Genomic DNA, 21832 nt, shown 5'->3' with positions numbered 1-21832 from the left:
GCTGCACTGATTTACCTGGGAGCTGCAAGACTCCTTCTGGGTTCAGATCAGAGTTCAGGAGCTACTCAGTTGATATATTCCAGCTCCAGGGTGGGAAACACCCTTCCCTTCTCACAGACAGCAAAGCAGGTGTCATTGCCGTTTTACATATTAAAAGTGAAATGAAACTAAAATGCTAAGAGAGCTGTGCTGTTACTAATATAATTTAAGAAATTTGATATCTCTTTCTTGTTCCAGTTTCACTTTCTCATCTTCTCCCTTTCTATCACAATTCCTTGCACTAAGCTGAAGTGTAAAAATAACACTCAGAAATTACACAGTAAGTTTTAAACAGACTTTCAAACAAACCAAATGCATTTTACGGAAAACTTAAACAGAGAGCTCCTATTTCTTTCGCTCTTGCATTAAGTCTATGTTACCTCAAATGTCTACGTACATAGTACTCACTTTCACATCTTAAGGATAAACATGAAATATTACTAAATATGAAATATTTTAAATATAACTAGGAGTTCATCTACCTTAAAAGAAAAGAGAAAAAATAAAAGCAAAATTCAAAAGGTTAAATTTGCACCATCGTCCAGTCTCTGGAAAAGTAGTATCTACATCTGCAGTCACAGAATCAGAACTGCAGAGGGTTTTCTGCAGGTAAGAGTTCACACACACTGGCCTCAGTTGCCTGGAGAGGCTGTTCAAAATGACCTGTTGACAACAGAATTCCCACCTCTAAGGTGATCAGTGTTATTGTTGAACAGCTTCCCTTACAACTAGTCAAAGCCAAAATCCAAATTTATGTAGCCTTCTCTTTGAATTTTATAAGATTTAATTGCTTCATTTTCTTCCAGAGTCTTCAGATTCTTCAGTCTTATTCTTCTTGCCAGGAAGACAATTATAGAATTACAATCATCTTATTGGAATAGGGTTGTAGGTCTGATGGTTTAACTTTTGAAGTCACAATCTCTAGTTTTGACTGAAGATGCTGATGATAACATTCATTTGAAAATGAATGTTAAAAGATTCAACTGTTTCCTATGGTCTTTAGACCAACCTCTGGTTTTCTTTGTATTTTCAAGAGTTGTGGCATCCAGCTATCCTGTAGGCCAACCACCAACTGCATTTTTTTCTATGAAAGCAAAAAACACACAGAATATTAAATATTGAAACTTGCCTTAATTTGCAAGAACCACTTACAAGTGGACAGAGAGCTTAGAATAATAAACCAATTCAAGTACAAGGCCAAACAGAATCTTCACTAGCTGTAATGGAAAGCTTAAAATTCACTTAGGTGATCCAAACCATCAAATTTGTTCTCTGATAATTGATTTCAAAATATGCGTTTATTAATTAAAGTACTTAACTCCACACCAGTGGTCAAATACACATTTTAACAGTAGGACGATAATGTCAGCACAAGATAATATTAATTCTTTGAACATTTAAGGTCCTTCCATGAGGCACACTACGAGCTTAAAGAAACCTGAGAACAATCCTTGTAAAAGTATCAGCAGAGGAGAATTTGGAAAATGAGGATGAGTGCACTTAGCCATGCAGTTCATAAAATTATGACATTTACCGTATGTGGAATGTTGGATTTTCTGCCATAATATTGAAAAGTTGATTTTTCTTTATGTCTCCAGTGAAGTCTCTGATGTGACCTCAATAACATAAAATGGTAATAATCTCCATGATTTAAAAGACTAAAAGAAAACTTCATTTTTTCCTCTGTGCTCTCTTCATGTAAAGGGAAAAATAAATAAAGAAAGAAAGAAAGAAAGAAAAATGTTTTCTAATGATGATTTTGCCCAGAAGATTAAATCATCATTTCTGGTGATGTAATTAAAAACAATCAAAATCAGGACATATTTTCTACTCTAGTTTACCCTTAGGAATTTATGATTAAAAAATCTGAAAAAGCAAACAGCTAGTTTTCATATAAAAGTTTACATCAAGCATATTTATGCTTGCCTCTAGGAAAGTAACCTTCAAATACCATCTGCCTTCATGTTTATTTTGAAAATATATATATATATATATATACATGCACACATATATATACACACAATACATACATTTATTTATACTATATGTTCACACACATATACACACACACAAATGTAAACCTCACTTGAAAAATTAGTCATATATATCTCAGTCCCACTAACAATTTTTCAGCCAAGCTATAAACTTATTGCTGCAGTCTAGCCCTTGGGGAAACAAAGCCATCCACTTTGTGGCAAAATTCATGTACATGAACTAGAATTCATTCCAGTTTGGTAGGAAATATTTTTCCAGAAGGTCATTCCAAGACTAAGCAAGAAATCTCAAGAAATGACCATCACTAACCTCTGTTTGAAAAGCTCACTTAACCTATTCCTCCAACTTAAATACAAAGCACTATCCATATAAAAGTAAGCAAATAACTATCATAAAATAAAGATCACTAACAAAGAGATGAAAAAAAAAATCAAACATTTGCAGCACAGCTTTTACTTCTTATTGTATTTTTATCTTAGGTAGCACAGTTTAAGAATTGTACCAGAGCCTGCTCCGAATACATGACAGGCTAGTGAAAGGTAAGGACAGTTCTAGAGACAACTGCCTCTGTCAGCACCCACAGTCAAGTGTCCCACATGAAAAATCACATCTTAAACTTTTGCTTTCCAGCAAAAGTAGCACTCTTGGCTATAGTTGGAGGAAAGCAGATACTGGCATCTATGAACAATCAGCAGGAGTAGCCTGGAGAATCAGAAAGCCACCGATGTTTTCAGCAGCAGCCACAAACTCGCCAAGGTGACCGAGTCCACTGAGAGTCTAAGATTTTCACACTCAGAATGAAAACAAATTTCTGATAGTAGCCCCTGAATCACATCCCCGAAGAACACAAATTTGCTATCAATGACTCCTCACAGAAGCTGCCACCGGGGTGAATTAATTCACCCAGACAAGCCCTTGCAGTGTTCTGTTCATTAACTTCTAAAACAGTGATTATCTTTATTCTTATTGAACATGAACATCTTATTCTTTAGTATCTTAAGAAGTTGCTTTGAGGAAAAACATGTAAACCTTGGTTAAGTGCATTTCTTTTTCTAAAAAGACTCTTTTTCCAAGTTCTCTCCAAAGTGAAAATCCTCCTGCGAACAGGTTCCGGTGAAGGACCAAACACAATAAAAACAACTGTATCAACAAGATTAAAATATTCTTGTAAGTATAGCTGGAAGTGACCAACAGTAGCTGACATAAATCACACTGAATAACCTGAATAAAACTTTAGTAGAATGTGCTTCCTCCTAGCATTTTATTCTGCATTATTCACTTTTGTTGATTAAAAGACTTGGCAGGATTTATCTTTCCCCTGGTCTTAAACTGCTTTGCTTAGCCTTATTTTTGAGTGAGCTATAAAGGGACACAAATGGAGAGAAAAACCCTCATAATGTGATCCTGCCTTTGTAGTACGGTTTTATTAGATTCATAGAGCATGACTGAAAAGGAGTTCATTGTCAACAGTTGACTGGGTTTTAAAGCAGTGGATAATCAGTTGGGTAAATTACCATTTATTGTCTTTAGGACTTACGTACTCTGGGAACACAAGCCCACCAGTGGCTGACTTGGGTATTGTACTTCTGCTGAACTATTTTAACAATGAGCCTCTCCCTGGCGCTGTATGGGGCAGAGCTATGGACCCTGAAGAAAGCAAATGAGTATTGACCTGCAGTGATGGAGATGACACGTCTCAGGAGGACCCCCGATATTAGCAGAAGACAAACTGAGAAGTAATGACACCAGAAGCATGGTGCGAATACAAAGCAGCTGCAAGTTTTCATGAGAGAACTGAAAATGTCGCTAAGTGGAAGGTACCTGTATGCCACCTTTCAGAGAAAAAGAGAATAATTAAGTTCTTTCTCTATAAAATCTCTCCAGCTAAGCATAGTAAAAAAAATATGCACACAGTATTGGAAATAAGCATCAGATATGACTTTAACATATATGTTCTTATGACTGTTCAGAAACCAATGTCAAATCTAAAAGTAATACCTGGGAAGGTGGCAGAGAGCAGCATTTATCACTGCTTTTATTAACAATTAATCTTCTCAGAAATTTTGGAAGCAGCATTCGAGATTGTCATAAACTTCTCACAAAACTAAAAAGAAAACCACTATATCCATAAAAGTATTTAACTATTTTTTGCAGCAATTTTAAAATACTTTTAGTTTTCTAGATTTTTTTTTTCGCTTGTCTGCGACTTAATCTTTGGGTTAGATAACAGTAACATCTGTGAGCTGATCTCTAGGCTTGGTGCTAATCCTCGGGTACAAGTTGAACACAGGTTTATTTACATCAATATGTAAATGTGGAAGCAAGGCCTTTAGATTCATTTGGATTTTTGTAGATCAAATGCTTTTGCATATTGTTACTCCAGAGTCAGGAGAACATCTATAGCCTGGAGAGCTGTGGAAATACAGACCCTCTAACTTGGGAATCTTGATGTCTTTCTCTGATACGATTCTCTATTGTATAGTGGACAGAAATCACCATGAAGCACCAGACTTTCTTCACGACATCGTAGTTTTTAGTGTGCTCTTCTCTACACTTCTTTATATTCAATTCCCCCTCTCCTTACAAAAGTAGATGAAAGAACTGCAACTAGTTAACATTTGAACAATGTCGGAACTGTTCTAAGTCTGGTTATACTAAACCAAGAGGCAGGTAACTTCAGGGAAAATATTTTGTATTTGGCTGATATTTACTTTTTCTTCTTTTTGCTTTTTCACATTTAAGTTGTTTCAGTGTGTATGTACACAAAAGTAAAGTAGTTCCAGCTATATTTATCTTGTTAAAAGTCATTAGGCCTATAAAAATTAAATTTAATAGCTAATTTTAAGAGGAACCTTGGGAGTTAGAGATTAGAAAATGTAAGCTGCAAAGGTACTCTAAGAAGTGATTTAGAAAGCAATATTTTAAGCGTCTAAAAAAAAAAAATCACACGCCATTATAAGAGATGGATTTGTCAAAAATAATTTGTATCAATCCAGCTCAAATTCATTTTCTGACAAGCCTACATAAAGTGGAAAAGAAATTAATGCAGTATTTCTTGACTTTAACGTAACTTTTGACACAGCGTTAAGTCACATTACATAACCAGCTAGGTAAAATCAATATAGATCAGTGTTTTTTCAATCTTTTTTGGTCCACAGATCTATTATAACTTTGCAAAAGAGGTATGAGCACACTGTAAAGCTTCACAGACAGACAAAAATGCTGATTTACATCGTATTTTGCAAACCTTTTAGAAGCAATAGCTGCTCTCCTTCCAAGCGCTCCACTGACCACTACTAAGCAATGACATTACTGTTGTCTGCACAGGCACAGTGCAAGCATGAGCTTCAACAGGTTTATGTCAGATCAGGAGGTTCTCTCAACCTGGAAACATGTTCTCAGCTTGTTTCTACTCAAAATGCCTATTAATAACCTGGATGGCAAAATAAAGAGACTCTGTGCATAACAATCTTTGCAACCATCTGAATGACAGGTTCAGAATTCTAAGTGATCTTGACCAAGTAGTAGTCTGAAATCAATAAAATTAAAAATAGAAAAAAAAAACAAACCATTCCACATAAGCGGATGGAAAAAAAAAAAAAAAAAAGGAGAGAAAAAAACAAGAAATAAGAAAAGCAATAATGACTTGGTCAGCTATATCATGCAGAAGAGTGTGGTATTGATAGTGGGCTGCAAACTGAATTCAGGTCCATAATGTGCTACTGTTTCAAGAAAAACAAAAATTATCCTGAAACACACTGGCAGGAGCATTGCAGAGTTATACCCACTTCTGTTTTTTTTTTTTTTTCCTACTCTATTTGCATATAGCCTAAGATTTCCTCTCTTTCTACCTTATTTTCTAACCAGCTTGGACATAACCAAGATCCCTTTTTCTTTCTTCAAAATCACATCCACAATTTAGGGTAAAAATTTGTCACTTTCCTCAGAGAGCTTCAAGTTGGATTTTACATCAGCTCTTCATTTCCACTTCACAGTGCTTCTTTAACCACGTTGTCAGTAACAAAATCAATGCCGGGTTTAATTTGTTGTTTACGCACAGCCCGCTTTGGAAGCGAGGTGTGCGGGAGGGTTGCAGGGCAATGAATTCCTGGTCTGACGATATCTTCTGCTATTGTCATGGTGCCGCTTCACGCATCAGCCTCTCACGTCAGCGTTAGACATCGCATACAGGCACAAGCAGTGGTCCACAGGCTGCCTGGTGGAAACAAGCTTATTCTAGGCTCGCTTCTCCGGTGCTTTCTGCAGTCTCTGTAGTCAGGTTAGTGCACAGGTTAGTGAGTACATTCCAAGCCAGCTTGATATTATTCCAAAATAAACTGTGAAAGAGACTAAACAATTAATTACTCCCTGCTCTTTCAAACAGGATGTATATATATATTTTTTCTGTTAGGAAGCTGTACAAAGGAAGACTGACTTCCTGCTAGCGTTTGATTTAAAGTAGATAGACTGTGTGTAAGAGCATAGCCTGGCTTACACAAATAGACTTTTTCTCCAGACTTTTGTTATGACAAGAGAAATTACCTGTTTCTAAAGCCTATGCCACAATTTACAGGAGGAGCTGCCAGCAGGACAAAGAGAAATGAGAGGTGCAAGGAGAGAACGGCTGAGGCCTCTCTTTTACGCAGTGATGTTTGATGGAGCGTCAGAGTAGAAGTACTTCCTATCTGTTTCTTTCTGTACTTGTCCAGGTTGTCATCATTAAAAAGTGAGGTTTCAACACTATTGTTAAACCTTGGATAAAACTCAGATGTAAATATTTCATGCTGTAAATTTATATGTCATTGTCAGATCTGCTGTATATATAAATCACCTACCAGTGTCACGGAAGAAACAGAACTGTCACCTTTTCACAATCGTGTTAAAGATTACCTGCGTGCTCCTGCAAGACCGATCGAGAAACATCTGACTGCTACAAGACTGGTTTCTACACTTCCTGTTAAAATATACAGTAAAAATCAAATAGGCTTCTACAATCAAAGCAGCACCCTTCGTTTGAATTATGGCACATACCCATGCACTTACTTGCACTAGGTCACCAACCTTTCTTTGTAGCAGCATGTTTATCTTGATCTGTACTTCAAAGGTCTTTGGGTGTAAAGTATGGCAAATAGATACTTTTTTTTGCAGAAAATGTGTTAAACAATATCTTAAACAATATCTTCAAGGATAATAATAAATCAGCAGATCTAGACACCATTCACAGCAGTGTATATGTACAACTCCACTTTTTTTATATATATATTGATAAGGTTAAATAAATAGAGAACATTGACAAGACATCACCAGAATCAGAATGCTAGGCAGTACGTATATATGCACACACCACATGCTTTCCACAGTGCAACCTGTGTTGAACCAAAAGCTACAAAGCACAGCTGGTTTCCACCATGACTGCCAGACAATCAGCCAATTCTGTTTACGGCACACTGGGTTGTTAAGTCTTGTTATACCAAAGAGAAATAGCATTATGCAAATTGCAAGCAAAGGTCATGTTGATGCATTTAAGCCAATAATAAAAATTACTATAAACAATCTGAACATCCTGTTCACGTCCCTGTAGTGGACGTGGAAGCTTGCCACAGTAATAATCTTGGAATACTGTCTACATTTTAGTCATCAACTGTACAGTCTCTAAAAAAATTGTAGCTTTTTTCATATTAAAACAATGACAACAGCAACTATAACATTATAAATCAAGGACCCTCTTTATTTAGAGTTTCATTAAATCTTCTCCACTATGAAGATTTGTAGAAAATTGTACACCAGATAAAACATAAACCACTAAAACTTCCCAAAAAGGCTACACCCAAATACATATAGTGCACACATTTTATATATTTACTTTCATCCACTTATTTTTTCAGAGCTTCAGAAAATAGAACTAGTAGACATTGTTTATTGACAGATGAGGATGAATTTTTTTCACTGAAGATGTTCAAATATTTTCATTTTCCTGAAATTAATTCCTGCCCTTAACTCACCACTTCTTAACTCACTCACCTTTTTGCCGAAGCAGGTGCTGATAATGTTTTTGATTTGCTCACATTACCCTCATAGCAAATACTCTGCAAACCTTACGATTTTCCACAATAGACTAAATATTTGAAGTTATTCACAATATTTAAGGATACAACTCTTGCCTAATGAGAAGCTTTGACAAAATATGCAAAATTTCTATTGGTTTTGCAGTTCTAATAAAACAAGAAAAATGTTTCGTGACTAGTGACTTTAGAACTAGGATAAAGGGCCTTTTCTTCTATTAGCAACACAACCAACAGATGTAATTTGGTCTACTGAAAGATAATTCCAAAATGCACGTGTGCACATGCATGCACGCACATACACACTCCTACTCACTTTGCCTCAACAAGTATTTTTCCTTCCGAAATAAATTTAAACATTTCCTGTGTAAAATTAAACATTATTTAAAAGGCAGGTTTAAATGAGTTTTTCTCCAGGAAAAGCCTTGTTTCAGACAGACAGGGAAATTTCTAAATGTCAAAATACAATATTCTGATATAATATAAATTTAAGAAGAATTTAATTGCCAAATTAACCCAGACTGAGAAATTATTCAAATCCTCCCCAAAATTTGTTTTCAGTTAATATACTGGCTCACGAAAAGAGTGCCCATACTATTCGATTTGAAAAATTTCATTTGCAAAACGTCAAAGGAAAAGTGAGACAGAAATTCCCTTCCTCATTTTGTAACTCTACTTAAAAACATCTGAAGTTTCTGGAGAAACAATTTTCTTTCTGTGCCAATAGGTCAATAACAAATTTAATTTCACTTTTTCCACTATGAATATTCCTGCTGTTTAAGTAAACAATTTCTAAAAAACAATCTGTAGCAAGTACAGAAAGTCTAGAAACAGAAAAGCGTAATTATTAAACATTGATGTATTTATTCTTCTTTTGTATAAAACAAATCAGTCTGAAACTCTATAAAGATCAGCTATCTTATTACTACCTCCCTTTTATATTAACAATATTTTCTTCAAGAGTATCTTGAATAAGTTTTCTTTAAAGATATTCCTTTTTGGCTGTTCTTCCTCTTAGCTCTACTATGTTATACAAGCAGCCTATCTTCTGCTCTGTGGAACAGTGGGTAAGGTTAGGATAAGTACTTTTTTGCTATAAAATATGCAATTAATTGGGTCTCTGCAAGGTTCAGTCTTCACCCACCAGTGTGGTCCAGCCACTCCATGGTAAAGGCCTAGCTCTTCTAGCAGAATTAAATCACAGTCTCTCTCTCAAATGAGGACCCAAGATTGACTTTGTTGACAAAGTGCTCATACAAGCCCCCGTAAAGCATCTTGTTCAGAGCAAAGCATAAAGTCTTATGAACTGATATCAGAGAGAGTGCTGGCTGCTACTAAGCAGCACATTTATATATTTGTTTTAACTCTTCAGCAAGCCAAAAGGACAAAGATTTCAACCACTTGCTCTCCTGCTATTATCATCAATACACTGTAGGATTAGAAAGCACAGATTTCTACATGCATATACAGTTGAGGTCACCAAAGCATAAGTAAAGCTGGAGAGGAAGTGTTTACAGCATATCTTTCCATTTAAGATACATGTTCATAGTAGTCCACACAGATACTTTAATTTGTCAAACCATACAACTCTGTTGTTTCAGATTACTGCAGTAAGCATGGCTACACTCAGTCTGAGCAAGTATTTATCTAGCTTAGTAGAGTCGAGAGCAAAGTGAACTGTATAAGGATAGGGCAAACATGCAGAAACTTACCCCAGAAGAGTCTTCTGGGTCCATGTAGCTTGCAGATGAGGGAATTTCAAAACCAGCAGTGGTACCATTTTTAGCATTTTTCAATGGATTTTTATTCCATTGATTTATCCAATAGCCCCCCCCCCTTTTTAAGAACTTTAGCATCCCCAAATCCTGGGTCAAGCTGTTGCACAGCTCAACTGCGTATTGCGTGAAGAACCTACTGTATGTTCTATAATCTCTCTCAGATCTTGTATAACAACTACAAATTTTTCATTGTTTACTCCCTTTGATCCTCTCATAACTCATTAAAGCCTTTACTGAATGCCACTTCTCTCGAAACCTGTCTCCCATCTCACTTTTCTTCCTATAGAAGCCTTTCTTCACCCTTCTGATCACTTCTGTCACCCTTCTTGAACTTTTCATGATAATATAGCATCCACTTTGAGATGAAAGAATGAGAATGCCAGACAAGATTTAAGATGCAGGTGAACCATAGCTTCATACAGTGACCTAATAGTGTTCCCTGTTTTGCCCCCATTCCTTTTCTAATAATTTGAAACCTCAATTTTTTTTGATTGAAACAAAATAGTAAGCCTGTGTTATCACAAACGATAAACCAAACATCTTGTTCGTAAGAGAGGTAATAGTAAGTTCAAAGCCCATCACTTTATAGATTTCCCCCCAGCATGCATCACTTAACATTTATCTATATTGAATTTCACCTGTCATTTTTTCTCTCACTCACCCAAGATCAATCTACCTCTGCTAGAAATGTTGCAGTAGCCCCCATCTCATTCTGCTTTATATACTATCCCAGCCGTCCAAACCACCAAGTCGCACGACAGGAGCAACACAGCACACCAGGGCAGACAACACTAGCCTGAAGATCTTGGTCCACAAAGGTGAACAGGGACATAGCACCCCATGCACTAAAACTATCAGGTGGTTCTCCTAAAGCTGAGTGTGATACGGATTTATGTCAAGTTAGCTTGAAGCAATATGTTTTCTCCTCTATGGAAAGATGTTTGTCCTGATTCAGGTTGAAAGCAAGCCTTGAAATACTGTCAATTCAATTCTGAAGGATGGACATTGCAGTTCTTCAGCAGCTGTCTTAATAGAGGTAGAATCAATTGTGAACGCATGTAGCCATATAGACGAGGAGGCTGAGGACTATCAGAAGACTTTAAGAAAAAATGCAAGGAGTAAAAGGTAAATACTAAGTCTTTGCCAACAGACTGTTTGAATTTCTCTCTCTCTTTTTTTTTTTTTTTTTTTTTTTTTTTTTTTTTTTTTACTAATGTTTAAATCTCAATATAGTGTTCTGAAAGTAATGGTTACTTTGAATTAACAATGCTGTATCATAATACAATGGTGAAAATAGATCACTGATTTTCTTGCAGTGAGTTTCTTCTCACACTAATCTAGCACTATTAGTCAAACACAGACAACTGCAATCAGAGCACTGAAATGCAAGATGCGGACTAAGTATCATTCCTTAATTCCTCTGTTCTGCAGCCTTGAAAAAGTGATTTTAACAGCTTTGTATAATTTTTTTTATATTTTCCTTATATTCTTATATTTTCCAGATATTTTAAAGTTTATTCAAAGCTGAGGCCCTTGATCAAAGAGTACTTTAGGAATGCAAGTGATTACATTCCACATTGATTTCTCTCTCAGAAAGTCCTGTTGTAATCAAAACTGCACCAGTGTTATTTCAGATCAGGTTTTTCCTACAGTTTATTATTTGTTCTGAGCTACTAATAATTTTAGATATACTAGTTGCCACATACTTAAAAGTATCTCTAGAAAAAAAATACACACAAAACCCAGCTTATTCAAGAGTAGTTTTAAGTAAAGATACTATGAATGTAATGAAATTAATTGCAGGAGGAAACAAGGTTTCCAAGTAACTCCATTACTATGAGGTTGCCTCGCTCAAGCTTCCATCCTACAACGGCTACTTCTTTTATTTCCTGAACAAGTCCCTAGCAATTACATCATAATACAACACATCATTCTTTACTCCCAAGAAAAGCCTTATTTAGGAAGAACCATTGCACCACGAAAGTCCACATTCAGCCCCTTTGAGAGGTAGCTATAGAATTTGTGATAGCTCCAATCCATTATTCAAAGCTAACAGAACAGTCTCGAGTGCTACAATTACTACAGAATGAAATTCATTTGCAGTAAATCCTCTGAAATGACCACAACCTGCAACTTGAGAAACCAGATGCACTTCAAATTTTCATATGCCAGTCCTAGTGCATATGCAGTGCACACTTAAATGTGCTAACAGTCACTGTAAATTAGGGCACACAGTGACCTTCTCTTGTACTTAACTGCTCCTTGAGCAAGAATTTGCTTCCTGAGATAAATTAATAAGTGTAGCATTCATGACTATGTCCGACTCAGGTGATAATGAAATGAATACTGACAGGAATCAGTGATTAAAATGTATTTTTAGACACTGATTTTTTTTTTTCTTTCTTAAACTGGAGCTGAGCAGAATTGTTGACAATACAAGTCACTTTCTAGCTGTCCCATGACAAGTGCAGAAACCACAAGAGACAGCAACGCTGTTTTCTAAAATACATTGTGCTGAGTTAACCCTGTCCCTGTTCATGTCTGGGATTAATTCATCAATTTAAAAAGATAATAAAAACCATATCCAGGCAGAGTACTTTTTAGACAGAACAGCTAGATGACAATCATTTAGTCTAGCTTTGGTGTTCAGTCTGCTACCTCATTCCTGCATTCGCTTCCTTTTTTTCTGAAGTCAGAAACACGTCTGTCTCCCAAAACTTCCAGGGGTTTTTCTCCCCCGCACAGCAGTTGGCAGAGCACCTTCTAACCTGAGCTTTATTTAACACATTGCTCAAAATAGAGATATACAAGAAAAAGCCTTGAGCAAAATGAACATTAATCAGAACATATGTTGAGCAGTTCTCTGTAAATAATGTAGCTAGCAAGATTGCAATTTTTGTTACCAGGAAATGCAAGACAAGATGAATCCCTCAAAAAACTGGAGATATCCACATCTCTGCCAGTTCCCTGCCTGTGCTCATTTTCCCTATCCTACAAAACTGCATATTGCAGGACTGAGAAAAAAAAAAAACAAAAAAAAAACAAAAAAAAAAAAACAGCACATATCTTCAGTCCATAAATATAAATGCAAAAGCAATCAACACTTAAATTTTATGCCCCATTTCAGGCCTTGCCCCCCCCCCCTTTTTTTTCAAGGTCAAACGTACAGTTCTCTAAAACTTCATTTTTAAATTTTGGTGCAACACAGCAGCACTGTACAGCCTTTCTAAGGCCTCTTTCTGGACAGCACACAGGCTTTAAGTTTCAGCAGGTTAAGTCCTATATCTCTTAATTTTCACAAGTTGCATGCTCAGCTGAGTTTGTACCTTCCCTCTCCTTTTTACATGCATCGAGGGACAGAGGGGAGGGGATGCAGGGGGGCAGGGCACGGAAGTGTTAACATCACCAATACCTTACTGGCACCTGCGTTTAAGCATTTACCAGCCATTGAAATTAATAGCACTGATCGTATTTCCAGATGCTTGTTTGCTTCATACTTGACAGTTTTCTTTAAGGCACTGGAGAAATATCAGGAAAAGTAGTTCTATGCATAAACTCCATCTACGTTCTGCATAACCAGCCCTTCCAAGAAGCCTGGGAACATTTTTGTTCCCAGGACTAGATGAAACATAACCTATCCATTTTTCATAACTTCTCGTCCCAAGATTTAGAATTCATTTGGCTGGTAGGCAATTTTTCATCCAAGTCACTAGGTACCTTTTCTGCTTCCCAATCGAATAGTGATAACTTCTGAAAAAAAAAATTAAAATGAGTAACTAACAACAAACCCTGAATAGAAAATGCTCCAGGTCATGTATGAATGCAGATATTCACATTCTGTTCCTGATGTTTCTTAATCAGTGTGTGAAAACAGAGACAAGACATTCATATCAATAGCTGCAAACAGCAAATGAAAATAGGATAAGGTTAATGGTACCAACCAGTGGTCCAAAATATAAATTAACATTCAAAGACAATGTTCTCAATATTTTGCTTTATAGATAAAAGATAAAACAATAGAAATAGAATAGAAAAAGATAAAACAATATAGACATTGTTTTACCAAATCCTACGCTTACATGAGTACAGGAAAGATGGTTGCAAGTTTATAATCATTCTGGTTTATTCATGGAATTACATACTATTTGATGTTGAGTTTAGAATGGAAATTATAATATTTTCAATTAAGTCTGCAGTCAACAATTTTATGCAAAGGCATTTAAGTCTAATGTGCATGTTTTGACACCTCTATGAAATTTCAGGGCATACGTATGCATGAACTAGTAATTTTTATTATAATTTATGAACATTCTTTGGGCTTTATTCTGGTGCTCCAAGAAGCAAAACCTTCCTACATATACGACCTTAGGCACAAATTTCAGTTATCTGCAGCTGTTCATTGCTGCTGACCAAAAGTGTAAGTGATCAGCTATTATCTAGACCAGGGCTTGCTCGACTTCAGATCACCTTCAATATATCTGGCTGAAATCTAGTTAACCCTGATGAATTAAGCAATCTTTATAAAATCAAGTTCAGCACCCACTAAGCAAAGTGAATTGTCTGTGAAGTTATGAGACTTGTCCACATGACTATTATCAAGAAATACGAGTGCAAGCATTTATACTGCTATGAATATTATTTCAGCTGGTGGATGAATGGGAGTCATTCCTCAGTGTGAGAATTCAAAGGATAGTAAAAGAGTACTGTGGACTAAACCCTGAAAACCTTTCCTCGTATTTAATCTGTAAATGGTCCCAACAATACAGCAGAACTGTCTGAACGAGTAATAAATTGGTGCAAGCTCTTACAGGACAAGCCCATACATTCACATTCAGGGACTGTGCGCTTGCAGACAGCGTGATCTAAAAACATGTCATGTGCTAAGTGGCAGACCATATGCTTCGCCTGGAATAGGAACTCTGGCTTGCACAAAGGACTTGAATAAATGCATCAAGTAGGTGACAAGCTTTTAAACTGATGTATACATCAAGCTTCTCATAACCAAACTGTCATCCTCAATTAGGTTTTGTGGAAAAGTCCCCCACACAAACGTAACTGTTTATTAAGCCCAATGTACAGGCTGCAGCCTGCTACAGCAGATTGCCTCTGTTTTTGAATGTATTTCCATAAAACACAATAGAAAGTAATTTAGATCAGTGTTACTAGCAATACCTGTAAGTAGCCTGAGATAAATGCTTAAGAGTATGTATGAAAACCTGTAGAAACCACGTAGCCATGTGCAATGTTCTTAACATCAGTGTTGAAGACGACTGCTAGAAATTGAAATGCTGATTAGGAGATCATTTTTATGAGTTAGAAAAAGATTTACTTGCTTACGTTCCTTGGGTCATGAAAAAGGAGGCTGAAAACAGAACAAACCATATTGCTCGTGGTCAGCTGATCCACAAACAAAAGGCTCCATGGAGGGAATCAACTGTACAAATTAGACTATAAGCTACAGCTGACAAATATAGTGAAGGAAGGACCTCATTTTCTAAAGGTAGCACATGCCGTCTAAAAATTCCAAAGATAGGCAATCACAAAATCTGTAATGGATGAAAATCATCTAGAAACGCATGTACTATTCATGGTATAATTGTTTGACTAGATGAGAGCCACAAGCTCATATAAAGATAGGCATTACATGTAGCGAATATGGTGAAGGCTCTGGTGCTGGTCAGAAAAATGTTAAGTGGTATTTGGATAAAAGCAGATGTAGTTCTATAGTACTGTCTGGCTACCAAAAAAGTGTTTAAAGCACTGTTCTTTGCTCAGCCAGATTTGCTATCCTGCAGTAGTGAAGAAAAAAGTCTAGCTCTTGGACTGGACAAAGCACCACATTCCAATTTTCTGCTCTGAGGTGTGCAAGGAAAAGTGATAATTTTATTGAACTAAAAGCGTGCTAAGAAAGGGTCTTAATGCGTTTATATGGCTGAGTGCTTTGATGTTTCTAGGTGAATGTCTGGAGACAGACGTGTTGTGTGAAGTGCTACCCTCACACTTAAGTTTTTGTATTACAAGGAAATGCAATTGTTCACCCTCTAAAGATAATACTTCTGCACAACAGCATTTTTTGTGTGCACATGTGCTCTATACGTGTGCATGATAAACATCGTCAGAGTACCCTAAAGCTGACAAGACACATGCTGACAGCAGGTGATTCTAAATGACTATTTTCAGGTTGAGTTTTTCCCCATTTCTTTTAGTAGACTTAAGAAAGAGATGCACTGAATTTAATTAGTCCTCCCTGAGAGCTTGGTTATCTGTTTTTAATAAGAGCATGCTCACCTATTAGATTCTATGTGAGAATTCACTGTTCTTAACTTACTGAAAGAGGAAAGAAAAAAAGATAATGTTCCTATTGTCTTGTCTGAATCTACAATCCCAAGGTCATTCTGCAAAATACATAATTAGAACACCTTTTTTTTTCCCCCCTGAAAAAGAGTTTGATCAAAATAGAAATAAACTGCTGCAAGCCTTCAGATGGTATTAGCATAAATTCTCTTAAAAAAAGTTTTTAAGGAGCTTAGCAATTAGGCTCCATTATCACAGTGATTAGCGCATTGAATTGCTATAATGACCTGTGCCTGTACAAATCATGCATTAATAGAAATGACAATTTATTGCTGTCTCTGCATTCTAAATGAAATACTACCAACCACTAGCTACAAAAGACAACTACTACAAAGCTCAGGCAGGACAATGATATTCTTCTGCATCAAAGGTGGGGTTTTCTAACCCACCTAAACGATATGGAGTCCCCAGTCTCAGTGGAAGTAAACAGGAATTCCTAAGCCCAAATCCTCCTCAAAGGATGAGTCCCACGCAAACCAGTCGAACATGCTTCTTCAGCAAGCTGAGATGAACACGACCCCTCTGCATGCCGCCACAGCTAAGGCTACTTCCTTGATGTGTCCTCTGGGAGAGAGCTGTCAAGGTCACATTTCTCCAGGTGACACGCTATGCCCTCTGAATTATGAATCTAAAGATGAACTGTGGGTCCCACCACCTGGCAGTACTTTTTGCCATATAACTTTGAATTATCTTAAGGTAAATTAGGACACTGAGCATCTTATTGCACAGAATACTCCTAACATCTGTGCTATTTGATGCAGCTATGTATGAAAAGACCAGCTTTCAACAGAAATAGCGCCATAGCTTTAGAACATTAATAGTCAATCCTTCAGAGGCATGCCACGTGAATGCATAGAAAAATTATCAGACTGTCACGACGTAAAACCATCAGCTGAGTCTTCATACTAACTTAGTCTTGAGCTAAGTCTCTTCTTCCAAACAGGTGGCCTCCTCGCTCATGAATACCTCTAACTCACATAGCTGACATGGCTGGAAACAACACTGCAGTCCAGCTTAGCCATCTGTGGCTTTATCATCAAGCCAAAAAGCTCTCGTACTGCTGCAAATACCAGTGCAGCTCCAGGGGTAAGGCAGTGTGAAGAGGGAGTCAAGCCTACCCATCGCTGAATATGTTTGACATATATAGACCAAAGAAAAAAGAGAGGGAGGGTGGGAGGAAGGAGGGAGAAAAATAAAAGTGAAACAAAAAAACAGCTGCCCATCTTTAGCCTCCCTGTAGCATCAGGGCAGTTTCACAGTGACAGAATCCTGGTGCTTGAGGTGACCACAAAACCATTTTAGCCAACTCGGGCAGATTTTCTTATGGTTAGTCAGATCTCCTGGCACACAACCAACATTGGAGCTTTTAGGTCACTGTTTTTGTAACAACAGTAGAGAGGGGACATCTCTGAACAGAGCAGCACACATGTTTAGTCTTCGTTCTAGTGGCCCAGACCCGGGCAGAGCAAATAACCTGTAATGCACTACAAGAGAGCTCTGGGGACGTGAGGCACAACAGCAAGGTAGCAAAACCTGCTATAAATTAATACAGCATCAAGACATCCACAATGTGTGATTAGATCATCTTTACCTTCTCCTCAGCCACACGAGGAGTAGGCATCATCTTTATGTTCCCTACAAGCTCTAACACAGGCCCCTTGCATGGAACTGGAATATTTTACAGTGTGCTGAATTGCCATCCTACTGTATTTACCACAAGCAAGAGCAGGCCTCTAAATCTATTTTTGTTGGTGGCAACTGGCCATTATGCAAATAAAAATCCATCCTGTACCAAATAAAGATTCCCCTAAAGATGGATAATACTTTCCAGTTTCACAGCACGTCTCACGTTTGAAAAAACAATTTTAAGGAGGCAGTTCCAACCCAAAATGTTGGGCTTTGAGGGAGTAGGAGGGAAAGTAGAGGAAGAGGGAATTATTTTAAAATCCCAAATCATAGGAAGACACGTGGAACAGTGATCACCTTCAGAACATATATTTCTTAATTACCAGCAATTCAGAGAAAGGTTGTTCTCATTCTAAACAGGGAGTTGTCTTTTTTGCCAGACAAATTAAAAAATAACAAATTATATTTGGTTGGGGGGAGGGGTTGTTTGTTTTAATGACTCCGTTCTATCTTCACTGCCAATAACGAAGTGTCTTGAAAACCTGCAAGCTTGTTCTGTTATTTAAATATTCATACTGTTCATGAAATGAAAGAACGTGTTATAAGAAACAATAGGTAACATGCCTGCTAGCTGTGCGTGGGTCAGAAATATAATTTGTAGTACTTGTTCATAGATACCCTCTCCTACATTATTTTTATCTCCCAATAAAAAGAAATTTGCAAGTCTTGCAAACATCCAATTTTAAAATAATAGGTAAAGCAAGTTTTCACTGAATTCAAGACAATTACTCATGTAATCTCAGAAGGTCATGTTCAACAGCCTCTTTGAACCTTACTCAAATTAAATTAACTCATGCTTGCTGAGAAAACAACCTAATCCCAAATTTAAAATGAAATACCTCCATTCTTTACTGAACAGGGACTCAAGCTCTAATCCTAGAGTGACCCCAAATGAAGTCTGCTTTCCTGTATCCAGCCATAGTCAACCAGTAACTTGGTGAAAGGTGTGATTCAGGATTCTTTTGCACTTCTAATGTCCCAGGATTGAAGGATACTTCAAAGCTTTTTGACTCCTGCTTTTTTCCTCTGATGTTAGGATACAGCATCACGCCAGAGAAAATGGACATTGGACCAACTTCCTCAAAAGGAGACAAGTGCTAGCAAGGTGTGATATTTGCAGAAGAAAAGGATGAGCTGCAGAACCTAGGTGTTGTTCCTGAATTTACATTGACAGAAACCCCCAGTTTTCACTTCTTTAACCAGAACCTCTCCCAAAACATCTCCTTCTGTCCAGTCCCCATCTTCTTTCTTTTGCACTCTCATTAGCCACAAGTGTCTGTAAAAGCTATTTCACATAGTCCTACCAATGAGCCTCAGGTTTAAACAGGAGGAATATTCGACTTATTTAAGGCCTATTCAGCCCTGTCACTACTCAGGATTGCTTGCTGGCATCACCTGTGTGTTTGAGTGGTTTTGTTTGCGTGAGCAATGCTTAATCACGTAGGGATTATAATTCCTGATTTCATCCTTAAATCATCCAATGTATTCTCGTAGCTAACAAGAATGTGAAAGAAAGAAGATAGGAACTGGACAGAAAGAGACTTTTAGGGAGAGATTTTGGATAAATTTTTGAAGCAAAAACTGAGGATCTCTGTGAACATAAATTCATGAACAACACAGGTGCACACAAATAGGTATGAAACCTACTGGGCAAGCAGATGATGTCCTGAACCTCCCATCTTCCACAAGCACACGTGGCCTCCAGGTGAGAGCAGGCTTGGACAGTGGTGGTCCTGCTCTCAGACTGCACATATGGTCACAACCGGGAGATGGATTCTCCATTAGCCATGCAAAGGGTTCGGCCTCCCCCCGCACCTTGTTTGTTTGACAGGAAATGGCATATGCTAGTGGAAGTATCGAACAAAATTGTCGCTTTACCTCCAAAGAGATTGCATGCAAGTGCAATATAACTGCACAGTCCTTTGCAAAGTGATAAATTGGCAGGAGGGGGAAGGGAAGGCATAATGGCATATTATCATAAATGGTAGTTAATGATTTTCTAATTAATGTTACAGGTCTCAATTTTCAGTTTTAATTGCGCCTTGCCCTACTCACAAGCTAACCTTTATGTTACTGCAGTGTGCAAATATGCCTCCAATAACTGTAACAGATCAATTGAAAAGCAGCTGCAGAAAGTAGACCCTGATGTCTATTAATCGCATAATTGCTACTGCATATTCTTCCTAAAACTCTCAAATGGGATTAACACCTTTCAGCAGTCAGAAACCTCTCATGACACTGAGACTACTGCTTTACTCTTATCTATTTAGTCTCTAATTACATTTTAATTGCTAAAATTATCGTTGCAAACAAATATACATTTACCAGGAGAAGCACTGATGTTCTGGAAAGTGGATTTGTTCATTCCTATAATTGTCCAGTCTAGAACCTTACTATGAGGCAGATTTTCTCTGGTACTTACATAGAGTATAACAGCATAGGGAGGGAGAAAAAACAAAATGCAAATGGTATAGTTAAAAAAAAAAGAAAGAAAAAAAAAAAAACCACACTCGCACTCATCTGAGGAGAACAACATTTCAAACATTTCAAAACAGCAGAAGAGACAAAGGAAGCAAGTAGAAGCCCTTACGTGATCTCCTTCAGTGCTAAGTCAGCAGCTCTCCATTGCACTGCACTGACAGAACACTTCACGCTCCTCTTCTCACGTTACTCTTTTCCTCTGTTGAGGATACATAATTAACAAGATTTTTTTTCTTGGTATTGTATTCCTTAAATGAGATGAGAAGAAGTCAGTCAAAAAAAATCTAGAATATATTAAATTATTTGGGGAAAATGCACCATTAGGAAAACTGTGCATACTTCAGAGGAGTTCATTCACTCAGGAGTATAATGCAGTGTTCAGACAGCTAGTATAAATGCTAAATGTCAGGCAAAATTAGAGCACGTGTCAGGAGAACCGTAAGTAACTGCCAGCTTTAAGTCCATGCTTAACTTAAGTATTCCTCCCCTCTCTCATTTTAACATAGTTCGAGACATGCTCAGCACCATTTTATTGTTATTCAAATCCATAAAGGGAAGAGTCCACAACCCACTCGCCACATCCAGTTTTGCAATGTATTTTTAATTAGATTGAAGGAAGGGTGGGAAAAAACCCACACAAAGAACACCACACATCAAGAAAATCCCACACAGGTTTGTCCAGAAAGAACATAGTCAGCAAAGCTAGGAGAATCCATTTGGAGAGAAAAAACAAAGTCTACTTTATTAGCAGCATTGAACTGCTGCATATTTATAATAGGAGTGTGGATAATGTATTGCCACGGGTTTATGATGCAATCAAAAAAGTCCCAGTTGGGTGAAATACAGCAGTCATTCTCAGATGGAGGGCAGGATTTTACTTCCTGTGTATTTTATTTCCTATTCTCCAAAGACAGGAAGGACAGATATTCTCGCCATGTATCCCGACATCAGCTTTCCCATGGCGCTTGCCTTATTCCTCAGCTCTCCGTTTTACCTTTTGGTGCACAGACTCCAGAAATGAGCAGCCACCAGCAGCAGTCAGTCAGTCAGTCAGTCAGTCACCACGGCTGGGACTAACTGGCCTGGCAGGGGACGACCAGAGCACCAGACTCCAGAGCAGGGACGCAGCGAGGATGTCTCACGGACACACCCGGGCTCGCTGCACCCTGTCCTGCCTACGAGCCTCTGGGAGCTGCCCGACTTTGCGTGGGGCTGGAAACGAGCCAGCACACGCGCGCTCTGTCGTCCTTGGGTCGTCAGGCAGAACCAAGGCACACAGACATCTAGCCAGTTTTTTTTTTTTTTTAAGGCATGTTTACTGTTTTAATTATCCTCATATAGCTTAGACCCAACTTAGCAGTACATGGTTACAGTGTTACAGCCATGCAGCCCCACTGAAGAGCTATAACCTACAGTAAAAACTTCTGGGTCTGTATG

At 37.6% G+C, this 21832-nt stretch overlaps 1 long non-coding RNA gene across 2 annotated transcripts in view; it reads right to left on the bottom strand.

Annotated features, from left to right (window-relative positions):
- Nucleotides 1–21549, bottom strand: part of LOC134139142 (uncharacterized) — a 204250-nt gene extending 182701 nt beyond the window's left edge. For both annotated transcript variants that reach the window (XR_009958080.1, XR_009958081.1), the window contains exons 1-2: nucleotides 21390–21549; nucleotides 20505–20594 (exon numbers count right to left, since the gene is read on the bottom strand). This is a non-coding gene — a long non-coding RNA (uncharacterized LOC134139142). The remainder of the gene's footprint in view (nucleotides 1–20504; nucleotides 20595–21389) is intronic.
- Nucleotides 21550–21832: the final 283 nt, after the last annotated feature.

This window comes from Rhea pennata, chromosome 3 (assembly GCF_028389875.1).
Source record: "Rhea pennata isolate bPtePen1 chromosome 3, bPtePen1.pri, whole genome shotgun sequence".
In the NCBI taxonomy this organism is placed as follows: domain Eukaryota; kingdom Metazoa; phylum Chordata; class Aves; order Rheiformes; family Rheidae; genus Rhea; species Rhea pennata.
This window is presented reverse-complemented; position numbering and strand designations above follow the sequence as displayed.